General features: G+C 30.4%; 1 long non-coding RNA gene across 1 annotated transcript; it reads left to right on the plus strand.

Moving 5' to 3' along the window:
* The first annotated feature begins 9,152 nt into the window (after positions 1 to 9,152).
* Positions 9,153 to 10,927, plus strand: LOC126837577 (uncharacterized). The gene is made up of 3 exons (XR_007685577.1): positions 9,153 to 9,302; positions 10,442 to 10,500; positions 10,872 to 10,927. It is a non-coding gene; the product is annotated as an uncharacterized LOC126837577 (long non-coding RNA).
* The last annotated feature ends 5,719 nt before the right edge of the window (positions 10,928 to 16,646 follow it).

Genomic DNA, 16,646 nt, shown 5'->3' on the forward strand with positions numbered 1-16,646 from the left:
GGGTGGACAAGTAATATAACAAAAATAATTTGACAAAATTGAACTTTTTCTTATTTATTTTCAAGTAAATGCATAAATGTCGCGGGTACGCCGTCTTTAAGCCAGAGAATTCGGTCAAGGTGGCTTTAAACTAGAATATTATGAGATAGGACAAACTAACAAAATATAACATATTTAAAACACTGACAAGATAAGAGTGCACTCTATATTCGAGAGATTAAACAAACAATATAATGTATTCCGAATGCACGACTCGGTCATGATCTGCCCTTATCTAACTTTTGTAGACCTTTATTTTATTGAAGGTTATTTTACATTTGTTGATTTTATGCTATTTAAACACTTAATTGTGTTTTTAAAATAGTACATATTGACCGAGTATAGGCTAATAAAAAATTTCAAAATCTTTGGATCGTTTAGTTTTGTACTGAATGTACTTTTACTGTTAAAAATTGTTTAATTTTTGCTCATTGCGGAGGCACATTTATTTATATATTTCATTATAATAAAGAAAAGCAACTCCGATAAATGTATAAACAAATGAAAACATAGAAAACACCGAGCTTTGTGACGTTCACCTATTGTACCCGTTAAGAAGTCTCAAAAATAATTAAGAAAATGCAAAAAAAAAAAGGGTTTTCTTCGGTTCTGAACCACAACTATTCGCCACGAAGACTTTCGTCACGTTCCACTTGTCCGGCCGAGTGACCGAAGGTTATTTAAAATTTGTTGATTTTATGTTATTTAAACAAATAATTGTATAATACTAATATATATATATATATATATGTTGTCGAGTATCTAGTTAAAGTTTTTGTATAATTCATAATAATTAAAATGTTGTTATAAAAAAATAGACATGTCTGTTTTTTCTGGTGAGCCCTTGAATTTTGACTGATCGTATAGGTAAACATTTTATTTTTTAAACAATTAAATTCAAATAAATTATAAAACTGTTAATTCATTTACTTACTGGAATGTTTAATATTTCTATTGAATTAACAGGATGAAAATTGTCCAGTCCAGTAATGTCAGCCTGTATGTCTGTCGGTTCATCCTTATATTACATCATAATATTAAATACCGTCAAATTAATGTAATTACTAAAAGAAATCGAATTATTCACTTACTGAATCATTGAATACAACTTTTGAACAAGGAGGCCCAACGTTTTTAAACTGAGATGTCCGGTGAGCTAGTCCAACCCTGAATTTATACCTAACATTAAATTTTGTCGTACACCCGCCTATCACGTGCGTGCGCTCAAATGGGACCTTCTGATTGGCTGATTGAACGCTATTATGTAAACGAAAAACAGCAGCCATATTCTAACAAGGGCAGGTCACAGTAAAGGCGTGACGGATTTTCTTCAAATTGCGAATATAAATGTTATTTATTTTTATGTTTTACATAATTTATTATACTTCTCATACAGATGATTGAACCACACATTTGTTTTATATAATTGCACTATTTTAGAATTCAACCTGTAAAGTTGTAGGACTATTAATACACGTTAATGATTAATTACACTTATGACATATTATGACTATTACATAGTAACAAAAAAATGTTGTTTTACTCGTTTACTAGTTTTTTAAATTCAAATGTTACAATTTTTATTTAAATCGCCAAAAGCCGCGAACAAATAATAACCTATTTTGGTTGTGCTGGAATACACTTATTTGCGTTTTTGCTCGGTTGGGTTTTAGTGAGTTCTGTGTATAGAATCTGTCCAATTTCTCCAGCGCATGTGCGAGTGTGTGTTCCACTTCACTGAAAGTTTTCCCCTGCGCAGTTATCGCTAAATCGTCGGCATACAGGAAACGACGAGTAGTTCCCATAATGGCCTGGTCATTTGTATAGACATTAAAGAGTATTGGTTATGAAATGTATTAAAAAAAAAACATTTTTGGGTTTTTAAAAAGCTCGGAATTTTAACAGCTGATTAAAAGCTATCCGAATAGAATAAATAATAATATTGGCTTTTTAAATCATTGTTAGGTATTATTGGTTGTTATTTATTATTATATAACAGAATTCAGTTTTACGTTATTCTTATAACAGTATTCAGTTTTTCGTTATTCTTATAACAGTATTCAGTTTTTCGTTATTCGTCATCACGTTTCAGCAACATACTCGATTTTGTGAAACATGATGTCACTTAAATTGTATGCGGCCGGCGGATTTGTGGCGGGGTTCGGTTGTGCCTACCTGGTTGACTATTGCTGCTCTCGGTGGTTACAATCCGTACGTATGAATTTCAAAAATATTTCATTGTCATACTTAGGGAAACGGTCGCACACACAACTCCGCTTGTCCAGGGCCAGCTGACAATCTTTACGTGTTAAGGCAAGCGTCCATATGTCCGCATCGGACGGGTCGTTTCAACCGGATGTACAATTTTTCCAGTATTGGCTATAGCACACTAAAATCCGTCCGATGCGGACTTGTGGACGCGCACCTTTAAGGCCGGGTGCAAGAAAACGATTATCTATTGAGTTTTTGGGCATACGTAAACCGCGCCTCGTTTATAATTTGGTTTAAAAAACGTATGTGTAAACTGCGCCCGAGTTTTTATCAAGTGGAAAAAGATTAGTACCTACATGTAAGCTGCGCCCAGCTTCTCGTCATCGGTATGAAATGCAAACAGCGTCCGAATCAATAAAATCACGGGAATATTAACATTTTAGGGTTTCTACCACTTTTACCAAATTGCATAAATTGCCATGACGAGGTTTCTTGTCAGCATGTGGAATTAGCATTGATAATGAGGACGGCAGATATCCGAGTGTTTTAGCACTCGCTCGCTATTTGGCCTCGGATAAACATACATGGATGTCGCTTTCATTTAACACAATCGTACATTATTATTATAATGTATATATATATAAGTTTAATACAATATAATACAGGGTGAGCCACGGAAATAGGGACAAAAATAGATGGGTTTTTCTCAACATTGAATGGGAGTAGGCAGGTCTAGATAAGCTCATTCGATCCGTCAGATAATGCCATTTAGTTATCACTATAGCGCAGTGGAGTGTCGTTCACCGTGTGTTTGCGTACGACGCGTTTGTGAAAAACAATGAATTGATAGTTAAGGTGCAGCGTGCCCCCGCTGCCAACGAATAGGGTCAAAAATAGATAGACGTAACTCAGTATATTTTAGATGTACAAACATTTTATTAATATTTTATGATATGTAAATGAGTGCCATTTCATTTTTTAAAAATTACATCAGACATATGACGGCCATCTTCTTTATAGCATGAAACAAGTCCGACGTTGAAGTAAAGCCCGAATGCACGCCTTTTCACGCCTGTAAAAAACTAGGTATTAAGCATTTAACAAGAGTCCCTTCTCACCCGACAACACACGAATTTCCCGCTCAACTCATGTTGGGTCATTCGACACGAACACTATTTGATTTATTAATACCAAACACCAACGAAGTAGTTATTAATAATCAAGTAACACAAATAAAAAACGGGGGTAAAAGAGACTTAAATTTAGATAAGGGGGATGGTGTGTTAGTTAATGATTACAGAAAAACAGGTGAAAATTGGCAGAAGGGTACAATTACTGATAATATTAGTCATAAAGTAGTTTTAAATGATGGTTCTGACTAAGGCACAATGATCAGATATGGCCACACGGCCAAAAAGAAAATGAGTTATCTCCTGCTTTTAATTATTCAGACACGCCTAGTGTTGACCAAACAAACTCCATGCAACATATGGTACAATTGTCTACCATACGCGAGTGCTACACCGGCACAACTTGCCATTCGTGTAATTTGGGTTTCATAACAAACATCAGCGAATATTATTATTTATATTAATCTAATTGTGTATAACAATGCCCATAATAAAAATAAGGAATAGGAGAGGAGAAATGTGACCGCCTTGGAGAACTCCAGAGGTAGTAGGAAAACGTGAGGATAGATGGTCATTTACTTTAACTTGTTGACACCTGTTTGACAGGTAAGAGCTAAACCAGGATCGAAGAGGATCAGAGATGCCTATGGATTTAAGTTTAGAAATAAGGATTGAATGGTTAACAGAGTCGAACGCCTTACTAAAATCAGTATATATATATAACGTCTACTTGAAGGCCAATTTCCGTAGATTTTATTAAGTTAGATAGAAAACAAATCTAATTAGTGTCGGTCGACCTGCCAGATAAAAAACCATGTCGATTGGAGTCTAAGGTATTTTTAAATGTCTGTGAGAGAATGGACATTATGAGTTTTTCTAAAAGCTTAGGTATTGGAGCGAGTTTTGCTTTTTGTCTGTAATTCGATACTATAGACTTTCCCCGGTTTTTAAATAATAGACACATTCTTTTAGGCCGACCGCGTCTACGCATGATACTCTGTTGCTCCAATTGCGAAATATTAATATAACTTATATACTACTCTAATTAATACTAAATATTTCAGGGGTTCATAAACAGTGTAACTGAGTATTTTATAAATTATTTAATGATATCTAAGGCCGACGACGAAAGAGTGACACGTTTGCGAATTATTTAGTAGATTATTATAGTGTGAAGAAGTCAGTATCACCTGAAATATGGCTCAAGCATCAGAAGAGCCATTTTTAACCATCAATGCATGCGAGTCATTCCATACCCATTTTAGTTCTAGTTTTTAAACAACTCATCCAAATATTTTTATGTTTTTAGAAAAGTTAAAAGCAATTTTAATAGAAACATACCTACATTAAATTAAATAGTATAAATGACCCTTAACTTCACTCGATAAGAACTCGGGCGCAGTTAACATGTAACCTTTTTACACTTGATAAAAACTCGGTCGCAGTTTACATATTGTATGATTTTGTGTTTACCTGTGCCTTGGGCGCAGTTTAAAATCGCCGATAAGAGATAAGTGAGTTAATTATAGATAAGACCATATTATTAAAGATTTATTTTTCGGATCTAATTACAAAAATGTATCTACTGTTTGGTATAATAAAACAATAGTACAAATATTATGTTTAATTTTAAATAGGAATTCTAAAAAGTAAATATGAAGAGTTTATCACATTTTATTTTATTAGCAGAAGTAACAAAAAACTCTAAACGTATTTTATTATAGGTACTACCTATACTTACGACTTCAATATTTCTAATTAAATAACACATTATACTGATAGGAGTCGATTACTTGTATATTTTTCTCATAAACTTATGTATGCGAACAGGGATGTTCTTAGAATATAAGAACATTAATATTGATAGTTAATTTTCTTCTTTATACTTAGTCAACCAAGGTAAACGGCCGTAAACAACGTCCAGAAAGTAATCATAATAATTACAACATACAATTTTACTTAAATTATTTCTACATATATTTTTTTTACATCCTAAACTTTTCTGGTACACTGATCAATATAATTACCGTGAAGTAATATAGGACTAGAAGTGGAATAACGGTACAATAGGAGGTACTTTGTTTTGTTATTTGATAGTTAGCAAACTAGGTATAGGTATAGGATTTGTATATTTTACCTACTATGTACTTGTCTATTTTACATGATTTTTCGAACCATAATTCATAAGGAGATTTGCTTACTTGACCCGAATTACCTGTGCGTTTTAACACAAACATTGTTAAGTTAACTGCCTCTGTCCACAATGATTTTAGAAAATTCTTGGAATAGATTTGTAATAGAAGAAAAGCAAGGGGGAAGTGGCGATGAATGGCTATTTTAAATATTTATAAATTAGTCTCTTAATCGGGGTGTGTATGTGTGTATATTTACTACAAGAACTCACTTCCTGCCTCTAGACTTACTATTACACAGTGTTATAATATTGTATATAGTACATACCTTGTCGTGTTTTCTAAAAGGTTTGTTCGGTCGCTTCGCGACTTATTGAGCTTACAATTTTATTACAATTTTACAACTAATTATACATGTGTTATTATTTATGTTAACCTAGGATGATAACCAAAACGCTAAGGCAACATTACCAAACACACATTACGCTGAAGCTTCTGTAGAAAGTTTGGAACAGTCTTCTGAATATAAGGTAAGTCTCTTCTTCTTCTTGTTAGTAACATTGTTATTTTATGAATTAGCTGAAAATAATGTTATCATCATATATTCCACGATAATGTTAGATGAAAGCGACATCCGTGTAACTTTATCTAAAGGCGAAACAGTTTTACATGAAAATTGAATAGTTTTCTCAAAATCTATTACAACATCGGGCGGTGATATATGGTTTTGAAAACCATATTCACAAATTGATTTTAGGCAAAAAGTGCAAGATATTGTACTTTTATTGGATAGTAAACATATAACGAGTGTTATATAATAGCCGTTGATAAAACCATGTATTGTAAACATTTGTGTGAAGTAATTAGGGTAGTATGAAAATGTACCGCCCATGTAAAACCATTTTGTTATTGCAAGAGTATTTAAATTAGAAACGCAACTGAAAACTACACATTTGAACTCCTTGTTGTTTATTAATACAAATAACTCTTATCTATTTGTTTGAACACCGCGTTCGTCAAGTACTAATTGAACTTCTTCAATAGATTTAGGGAGTGGAGGTCATTATAGGTTGGCTTACCTGTCAATCTGTTTTTACATATTGATAGGTGCCATGATCCTATAAACTTCCAGGAAAATATTTTTAAAAAAACAATTTGGTTTGTACAATTATAATAGAGTAATTAAAATAGTATACTATTACACATTAAGTTTACACTAATTATTTAATTTTTTATATATTTCAGACTGCAAGGGACGCTTTGCCGTTAAATGACCGGTTGGCCACGGCCACTGAAGCGTCCGAGGAATTAGAACAGTAAGTCTTTTTAGACATTTTGTCAGCGGTTTCATAATTTCAGGTTCTTTAAAAATAACTATTTATATAAAATTAAAAAAAATTCTTTAATGATAAACAATAATCAAAATCCACAAAAGCTTAAAAAATTTTCGTTTTTAAAAAATTATCAAATTTATTTTTATATTTATAAAAAATGTACATTTAAATACAATATATTAAGTATAAAAAACCAATGAGGGGGAACTGTTAGCCACATGACTACTTTCCCTCAATTTGAATTTATTTGGAAAATATACTTTTCAAAATAAGAAAATAAAATATGTTAGAACATAAGTACTTACTAACCTTATATAGCTTGAATATAGTTCTAAATGAAATTAGTATTAACTATTTGGTTTTGCATGCTTATCTATTTCCTAATAACCTATGTTTGTACATCTTTTTAATGTTTTTAAATTTGTAAATTTAAAGGATTAAAAACATACTAATAGAAGAAAAGCAACATGTCATAACCAAATGTCAACAATATTACGAAGAAATAAGACTTTTAGCAGTAACTGAAAATAGCCCACTAACAAGGGCCAGAAATAAAAAATTAAGATTGTGTTTGTCCAAATGTCAAGATTTAAAAATTTTTATAGAAGATCTGGAAAGTGGTTCTGAGGTAAGTACGGCCCTGTATGCCGACTACATTTATGCTCGGTTCGCTTGGCACGGGCCGTTTTGTCGGCTATTCGACGCACCTGTTTTTTTGCGCGAGAGGCGTCCAGCCGACAAATAATTGACTTGCGGTCATTTTTTTTTTCTATAAAAACTATAAAGTTATCTAGATAAGATAACGGACAATTGAGTAATATATCATCTAGATAAGATATTGAATTATTCATTTAACATTTATCTAGTTAAAAGATAAAAGATAAATACAATTTTATCTAGATGAAAAATAGATAAATTATATTTTAACCTTCATAAAATATGTTATACGAAAATGTATGAGTGAACATTTTATATAAATACTTATATACTTTTGTGATATATACTTAGCAGAGAATTAAATATTAAAATTTGATAACTGCTACAAATGAATTACTTTTAAAACCGCAAACAAATATTACACTTAACACATTTTTCCAAAGTTTATATAATAGTATATCTATCTAACACAAATAATAAAAATAATTTGACAGTTAACAGTAATTTTTGATCCGTCAACCGACAGTATTTTGTAATATTTGCCATCCAGTAGATAATTTTGATTTTTATCGATCGCATTTGTAGACTCTGCTGGTTAGGTTAATTAGGATTGTTAATTTGGTATTGATCACCCTCGTGACATCTTGTGATTTTTTTTGGTTTATTTAAAATGTTTGAAAGCGTACGAAAGGCTTTAGTTACTGACAATTTTATACCCAACTTGTCTGCGATATTTTCTACTATTTCAATACTCTATTCAGAATAAGAGCGGTCCGGGTTGCACATTTTATGTACCATGATCCTATACACTTGCAGTAAAATATAAAAAAAAAACAATTTGATTTGTACAATTATAATAGAGTAATTAAAATAGTATATTATTACACATTAAGTTTACACTAATTATTTAATTTTTTATATGTTTCAGACTGCAGAGGACGCTTTGCCGTCTACGGCAGAAATGGAATTAGAGCGGTAAGTTTTTTTTAGACATTTTGTCAGCGGTTTCATAATTCATAATAAATTCATTATTGACAAACAATGGTCAAAACCTATGAAAGATTTTTTCATTGAATTTCATTTGGTGGGTTACTGGACATAAATATAGTTGGGCAACTAAATTTGATATAATCATCTACAAAAGTACCGTCACGTCGTATTTAATCTATATTATTCGATGGGGTGACGGGGGTGCAATTTGACTTAAAAATTAATTAATGATAAACAATGTTCAAAATCCACAAAAGCTTAAAAAAATGTTCGTTTTTTAAAAATTATCAAATTTATTTTTATATTTACAAAAAATGTACATTTAAATACATTCTATTAAATATACAGAACCAATGAGGGGGAACTGTTAGTCACATGACTACTTCCCCTCAATTTGAATACATTTGGCAAATATACTTTTCAATATAAAAAAATAAAATGTGTTTGAACATATACTCTAATCAGAATAAGAACAGGCTTCGGCGGCACGAACACTGCCGCCGGTGGGGGCTACAGACGAAATGTAAAATGGGCGGTGCCTGACCGCCGCCCGACGAAAACTGGTCGGCCGCCGAACCCTGTTCTTATTCTGAATATAGTATAGCATCATTTTAATGTTATAAAATTTGTAAATTTCAAGGTTACATAAAGAAATTAAAGATAAAAAGAGAAATTTACAAAGGACAATTGAAGCGGACAGACAACAATTATATGGCAACCATGGCGTGAACAAAAAAAGGATAAATAGGAGTATTTCAAGAAACCTCGTTATCAGATCATTTTTAGTTCATCTTAAAGATCGTATCCAGGTGAGTACGGCCCTGTATGCCGGCTATATTTGATAAGATATGGTTTACTAGTAGAGCAGAGCCAAACAACAACTCGTTCAAACGGTCCAACAATAATTCAACTATTACATTTAGTATTATGTATAACAAATTAGAGGTGTACGCTGCTGGGCATATTCAAAATATAAATAAAAAAATGTATTACCTACATGTGAATACCGTACAGTTTTAGAGTGACATCATTAAAATAAATTAATATTGTTTTTTTCCCACTAAAGTTTCATTACGAATTTGACGAAGTTCCACTTTTGAAATTAAATGCAACCGTTTGTGTTTCATTAATTCTAGTAACAAGTGATTTCGTTCATTCGTGTTAACGCTTACCCAACCAATGATAAAATCAAATATCTAAAATATACATTTTGTATTTAAGTATACAACCTTCATTAAAATAATTAAGTATTTTTACTAGTAAATAGAATAATGTACCTTTTCTTCAGAGTCAACTACTAAATCGTCACACTTCCCTATGAACTCGACAACGTCATTAAACTGCATTTCATATAGTTTTCCTAATGCAATATTCGAGTTCACAATTGTTCACTATAGAAATGCCTTTGTATTATTTAAAAAACTGAAGGGGCTGGGGGGAAAACAGATCAATGTCAATTTTTTTTTTTGAAAATAAGATTTTGGTATCAAATTATTTGTATTGACGTATTGTATTTTTCATGCACTCGAATCAAGGAAAAATACAGATTAATCGAGAGTAACGACCGCCGGAAATTTAGACATACAGGCAAAATGTATTACGTTTTGAAGTTAAAAACATGATTTTCTCAGAATAAACAATAATTGACATTGATCTTTTTTCCCCGCAGCCATTTAACTGTTTCAGCTCTAGATCAAACCTGATAACTCATGTACATTTTTTAAAAAAATTACCACCATATAAACTATAAATATTTTTGTCTGACAGAAGCTTGGAAGTCTGCATAAAACCAACACAATTATTATGATTTATATTTGTATATTATTATTTACAGTTGTCTATCCCCTTCTTAACATTTGTGTCTCAGATCTTAGTTCTTACACCCTAGAGTTCCTGGAAACTATGTATAATAAATATGAGCCTGATTTAAAAAAAAATTAATTTTCAGAAACGAAGTATCAGAGAGCCACGGCCAGGACTATTCGAGTGTTAGGCCCATTTACATAAGTAAGTATATCATTTTTTTTTTTCATATTTTAAAAATATTAAAACCAATTTTATTTTGATACGTTTTTGAATAAGGATTTCATTCCAACAATAATAATACTTTTACAAATAAATCTGTCAATAAATTGACATGGTGTACATTTTTTAAAAAAACAATTTATTCTTAGTTATTGCCTAAATAAAACTCCTTGAAATCAGCCCACTTAAGAGGATTCTTAATATTTCTTAGTTTAACAGAATATTTAATATTAATTTCTAACTCTTTCGGCTAACTCATCTTTACATATTTGTATACTGTAAATAATTCTTCGTCAATCTTTAATTTCTCTATTATTTTCTCTAATTTTATGTCGAACTAAATCTATTTACAGCATATTGGACATCAACATCAACCATCATCATGAACGACACATTACCAGACTAGGCCCGCAACAGTAGTGATCCTGGTGAATAACACCAGGGTCCAACCACAATTATTATGTCAATTATTATTAAAGTATCAATATTTGTAACTTGTGTTTTAAGTATAATATTTTATTCTTTTATATCAACTCCTTTACATATATATTTTTCTTGAAACTTTGATATTAAACTTTCAAGATGTCCTAAGGAGTCGATACTATCAGAAACTTGGTCGTATAAAATACTGTTGTCAGAATATATTAGTTCAATAGGAATTATTTTTCCTAAATAACTGCATTGTACATTGATGAAAGCTTAGGTTTTAATATCTAAGTAGAAAGATTCGCCCCACGTTTTTCTAGTTCACTTGTCCTATTTGGTTATCAAGACCACCGGAGGGTTATTTTATACTTTTTAAGGCGCATAAAAACGTTATTTTTAGATTATTATACGTTTTTCCAATACTTTGGATAAAGTATAAGTCAGGGATATCATGACATGTTATGTAACATTTATTTCTTATCACGCGTTATCATTTCTTAAAAAAAACTACCCCCAACTCGGTTTTTGATTGTTTTGGTTAAATAGCCATTCGTTAGCCGCTGTCAATATAGGTCCGTCAACCTACCTGTCATGACGGTGTGTTAGAAAAGTCGGTAATCAAAAAATATGAATCGTTGGTCAACCAAAATATCACAAAACATTTTATTGTGTTTGGTTATCTGTATACTCATCTATCGGACAATGCGATCATAAATAAGTATTTTATTGGCTCCCGGTCTTTGGAAAACCAAAGAAATATAACAATATTTAAGAGAAAATGTAATATCTTTACAAAGTCATAGCTAACGACTAGATGGATAAAAACTAATAATTCAAACGATAACATATTTTTTAATTTTTCGCCTACAAATTTATGGAATTAAAAACATATGTTGCCATTTTAAAACGTGAACTTAGACCCTTTTAATCGTATAAAGGACGAAAATACAAATGTTCAAAGCATTGAAAAATGTAGTATAACTTATGCATAAGAGAATAGGAAAACATGTTTTTTCAAAATATTCATATTTTCCGAGAAAATCAGCGTTTTACGTTAGTTGGATCGCCCTGTATAGTTAACTAAATAAATATATAGTTTTAAAGGTCGATAAAGCTCTAGAAAATGCCAAAAAAAAAAAGATAAAAATTTAAATATTGTTCAATATTGTAGTAAAAAATGTTTACAAAAATAAAAAATTACAATTATTTTGAGAGTGAACCAATGCTGGGCTCACCCGATAAAATAATAAATACATTTTCCTACAATATATCTATAGTTATAAGGAATTGGTGTAAAATAATATTTTATAAAATAAAACACAATTTTTTTCATAAAATGTATGCGTTATTTTCTTTTTATGCGCAATTTTAGAATTTTCGAGTTGGAAATTAGTCTTAAAAGATAAGTCTAACATATACGAATACGGCACTCAAAAGAGAAAAAGTAGCACATGTGTTATTTAAAAAACATTATATACTTATTTATATGCTGGCAAATACTCTTAATATAGGTACATATGTATTAAAACGGCTTGTTTATATAGTAACTGTTATTATTGATGTTAATATTACATTTGTTTCACCGCACCCTTTCAGTGTAAAACAACATATTTCTCCAAACTGTTTTTGCTAATTTTTCCTGTTTCAATGAATTTCTTACAGTTAATACAATATGTTTAAACTGTATTTTACTGTTTTTGTGTTGATGGTCGTTGTGTTGATTGGAACAACGTGCCAGTCAGGACTAGATAAAGTCATTTGGAATTTGACGATGGACAGCCGCCATTTGCACTGCAGTGCACATATGATTTCCTACCCGGGTTTTAGCATGGTGTTGCCCGAAGTCAAAAACCTTGACAGAACTTCACTTATTGAATTTGGAAAACCAAATTTGCCGATCCTGCAGGTCGACACACAGGTAATAAACTTCTCATAGAAATTTAAATATTTTGTGCTTAAAAGTTTCTCCGAAATCTATTAAAATATAAAATACCTCTCTTAAAAAGTTATATAAGGAAGAACAAGTCAGTTGGAATTTGACGATGGACAGCCGCCATTTGCACTGCAATGTACATATGATTTCCTACCCGGGTTTTGGCATGGTGTTGCCCGAAGTCAAAAACCTTGACAGAACTTCACTTATTGAATTTGGAAAACCAAATTTGCCGATCCTGCAGGTCGACACACAGGTAATAAACTTCTCATAGAAATTTACATATTATTTTGTTTTTAACAGTTATATACCTACCCCACCGACCAGAACTTGTAAGTTTAAAATTAATTGTTGAATTTTACTCTATCGCTGTATTCTTTAAATCTATTTAACAGGTTGTTGGAACGACCTTTCTGACTGGCATCCGAGAAATGGGCAAAGGCCTATTCGCAAAGGTGTGTTACGGAGTTGTGGTCAGTGCAGTAGCTATTGTGCTGATTTTTGCTAGTATTGTCATACTGGTACTCTTACTCACGGCTATTGCACCTTTGATACTTATATTGACTTCTTATGCACTGTTCCTGAAACTACTGACCATCATGGTATTTCTGCCGCTGTTTCTAGTATGGATAATCGTCAGTGTCATTGTAATTTATATCGTTATTCATTTGAAACGTTCACATATCATATAATGTTATCATACATTAACAATTTTCACATAACTTATATTATTTTTGTACAAAATAATTGTATATACTCCAAGTAGCTGTACACCACAGCCATGGTGCGTAACCCGTCTTATACACATATACAACACTTATACAATCATAAAATGATTTTGTATTTCACAAGTTTACTAGTTTGTTTTTTTATGCAAATATATTTTGTAGAAATATCGCATGTTATCGGATCTTTTTTATTAATACCGTTATACAACAGAACATATGTAGTGAAGCTATTTTTAGATACCGTCGACAATTACTTTTAACTCAATACTTTTACTGACATTTGAAAAAAACGCTTTTACATTTGTCCCGCTTAACCCTACCTATACCACGTGGTGGCGGTCAGGTTAGTAGTAAAGATTTGAATAGAAAACAACTCTATGCAAACGAAACTCGATTTGTTACAACAACTTTTTAAATCGTTGTTTACCCAAAGTACTCGCTTTTGCAGTGTGGGTCACAATATTCTTTCAGCTGTGCGGTAGTACGCGACGGCCCATGATCTTAAGATTGTCTTAAGATACGTCATAGTAATATTATTATTATAAGGAAATATTGTTTAGAGGATTATACGCTATCATCGCCGACACGACGACGTCGTGGTGTTTTTTTATGTGCTGATCGATTTTTCAAAAACAAATCGTTGTATACGTAATATTATAATATTAGCTTATATGAGATGCTTTTATAAGTTTTACAGCTAAAGAAAAAAATCGTTTATCGCCGGATCTCACGTTTCACAAAATAAGATTGATCAACGATACGGTTGTAGATTAAAGTTAATAGTTGACGGTCGTCGGTCACAATGAAAACGAACTAATAATAAATCTATAACAATATTATATGGGTAATGTCTTCTTATCTGTTTTTTCTGTAGTGTTCCTAGCGGTGCGGTGTACCTGTACGTATTGAATATTAGGCATTAGCTGCTGTTAACAAACAATATTATGAGCCCTAGTAAATAGTTTTTTTTTCAATTTCAACCATAGGTTACCGTGGTCTAATCACGGTCTTATATAGAGTATATACCGTGGTTCTACCAAAACGATTCGTTACTAGTGTAGATTAATACCAACACAGAACAAATTATTATAAAAATACGACTACTTGAAAACTAATAAAAAAGTTCATTATTCTAATTTTTCAATTATTATGGTTATTTAGCGTCTTGGTTTTTACTTTAAATATTTAGCGTCTTGGTCTTAATAAGTGTTACTTGTACTGGTGTCTTAACTAGTCAAATTATTAATTCTGTTAGTGAAAATATTTTCAAAAAAACTTTAATAAATAACATTCAATTTTTTGTTTTTTTAGTATAATGTTGTATTACATACAGTTTATAGATAATATGTACAGAATATATACAGAAATAAACAAAAACTAAACTTAATATGTACAGAAACTATTTTAGCATTTGTCTGAACTGGTTATGATAGGCACTTAAGATGTCAAACAACATCTTTATAAGGCATCTAGTGTGTTTCTTAAAATGTTTAGATAACAAAGGATTCCATAAGAAATACGTTCATCCAATACTTGTGCACTAAAATAAATTTTCATTTTTATAATTTAAAGTTGTAACGCGTTAATTTTAACTATTTCTAGTTCAGTGTTTTTAATTATTAAAAGCTGTATTTATTTATTAACTCTTTATTATATTACACTACTATATTATACTGTATATATTTCATAGTATTGACTATTCTTACTTATTTTAATGTGTTCATAATATGAAGAGTAAAAGTATGTTTTTTATTTAATAAATGATTGTTTTTTTCGTTGTACGAGGTATAAACAAAAATTTAGAGTGACAATGAAAAAGTACAATTTTTTTTGTTTTTGTATGGCTTTTTTAACAGTCATAAGTTTAAAATTCAATAATAATATTACTAACAAACATTTAAATACTATATTATGTTATGTTTATTATGATAATAGTAAAATAAAAAAACAAGTAACAAGATAAATAATACGCTTATAAGATACCAATAAACATTTTTATTTGCTAAATCATATTGAAAAACTAAGACTAAATAAAATTAACATATCTATAATTAACTTGTAAATAATAGAGGTACAACATATTGCTGTATATAGTGATGTATTTATAGGAAGTTACCTTGGACAGTAAAGTTTGTTTGATAATTTCCCACTAGAAGAAATCCATCTCCATTTACATATTTAAGTTAAAAAATATTTATAAGTATATTCATTCAATTTACTTTTTTACACTTAATTCAATAGTTAACATTTTTTTTTTCTATTTTGTGTTTTATAATTTTATTTACTTTATTACTTATAAAAACTTAATCGTAAACCACTAGAAAGTTGTCAATAAATTCTGTAATAGCTAATGCCAAAACTATGCCATCATGAAAATAATTTCAAGATTTGGATTAAGACAATAACATATTTTAGAAATATTAACATTCTCAGCAGCATTTTAGATTAAATTAATATTAAATAAAGAATTCATCATTAATAATTAATAAATAATGTATAATAATTATAGATATGTTAAGTATATGTGTGTTTAAAAACTTTATGTCACTTTTAAAATGATAAAGTACTTTTAAATTATTTTATTGAATTACATTTTTAGCCGAATAACTAAATATATATAGTTGTCTAATATTTGATTTGAACTTGTGAATCCATCTTTTTCTTCTTACTGACTTAATGGAAATTCGTTATCTGCAATAGTGTGCCACAGTAACTAAAAAAAAATAATAATAAAAATAAATTGTTAGAGATGAATTCATAGAAATTAACTAAATTATTGCAAACTGATGATCTTATATATTTTACCTTAAAATAAAACACCTATAAATTTACTGAAAATTGAATACCACAACATTTGACAATGTATTGATGGAATAAGATTAGACTGATTGACTACAATAATATAATACACCGAATTTGACGTTGGTAGTAGTGTAGTTGTAGACAATAACAAATATCAATTTAAGTTGAGATAGTCCATATTAATATTGAACATACTGAAACATATAATTAAAAAAATTAAATAAGTTCCTTAGATACTT

Source organism: Adelges cooleyi, unplaced genomic scaffold (assembly GCF_023614345.1).
Source record: "Adelges cooleyi isolate 19-005CV unplaced genomic scaffold, UGA_ACOO_1.1 ACOO_flye_CR_arks_rails_tigmint_CR_PRNA_252, whole genome shotgun sequence".
NCBI lineage: Eukaryota > Metazoa > Arthropoda > Insecta > Hemiptera > Adelgidae > Adelges > Adelges cooleyi.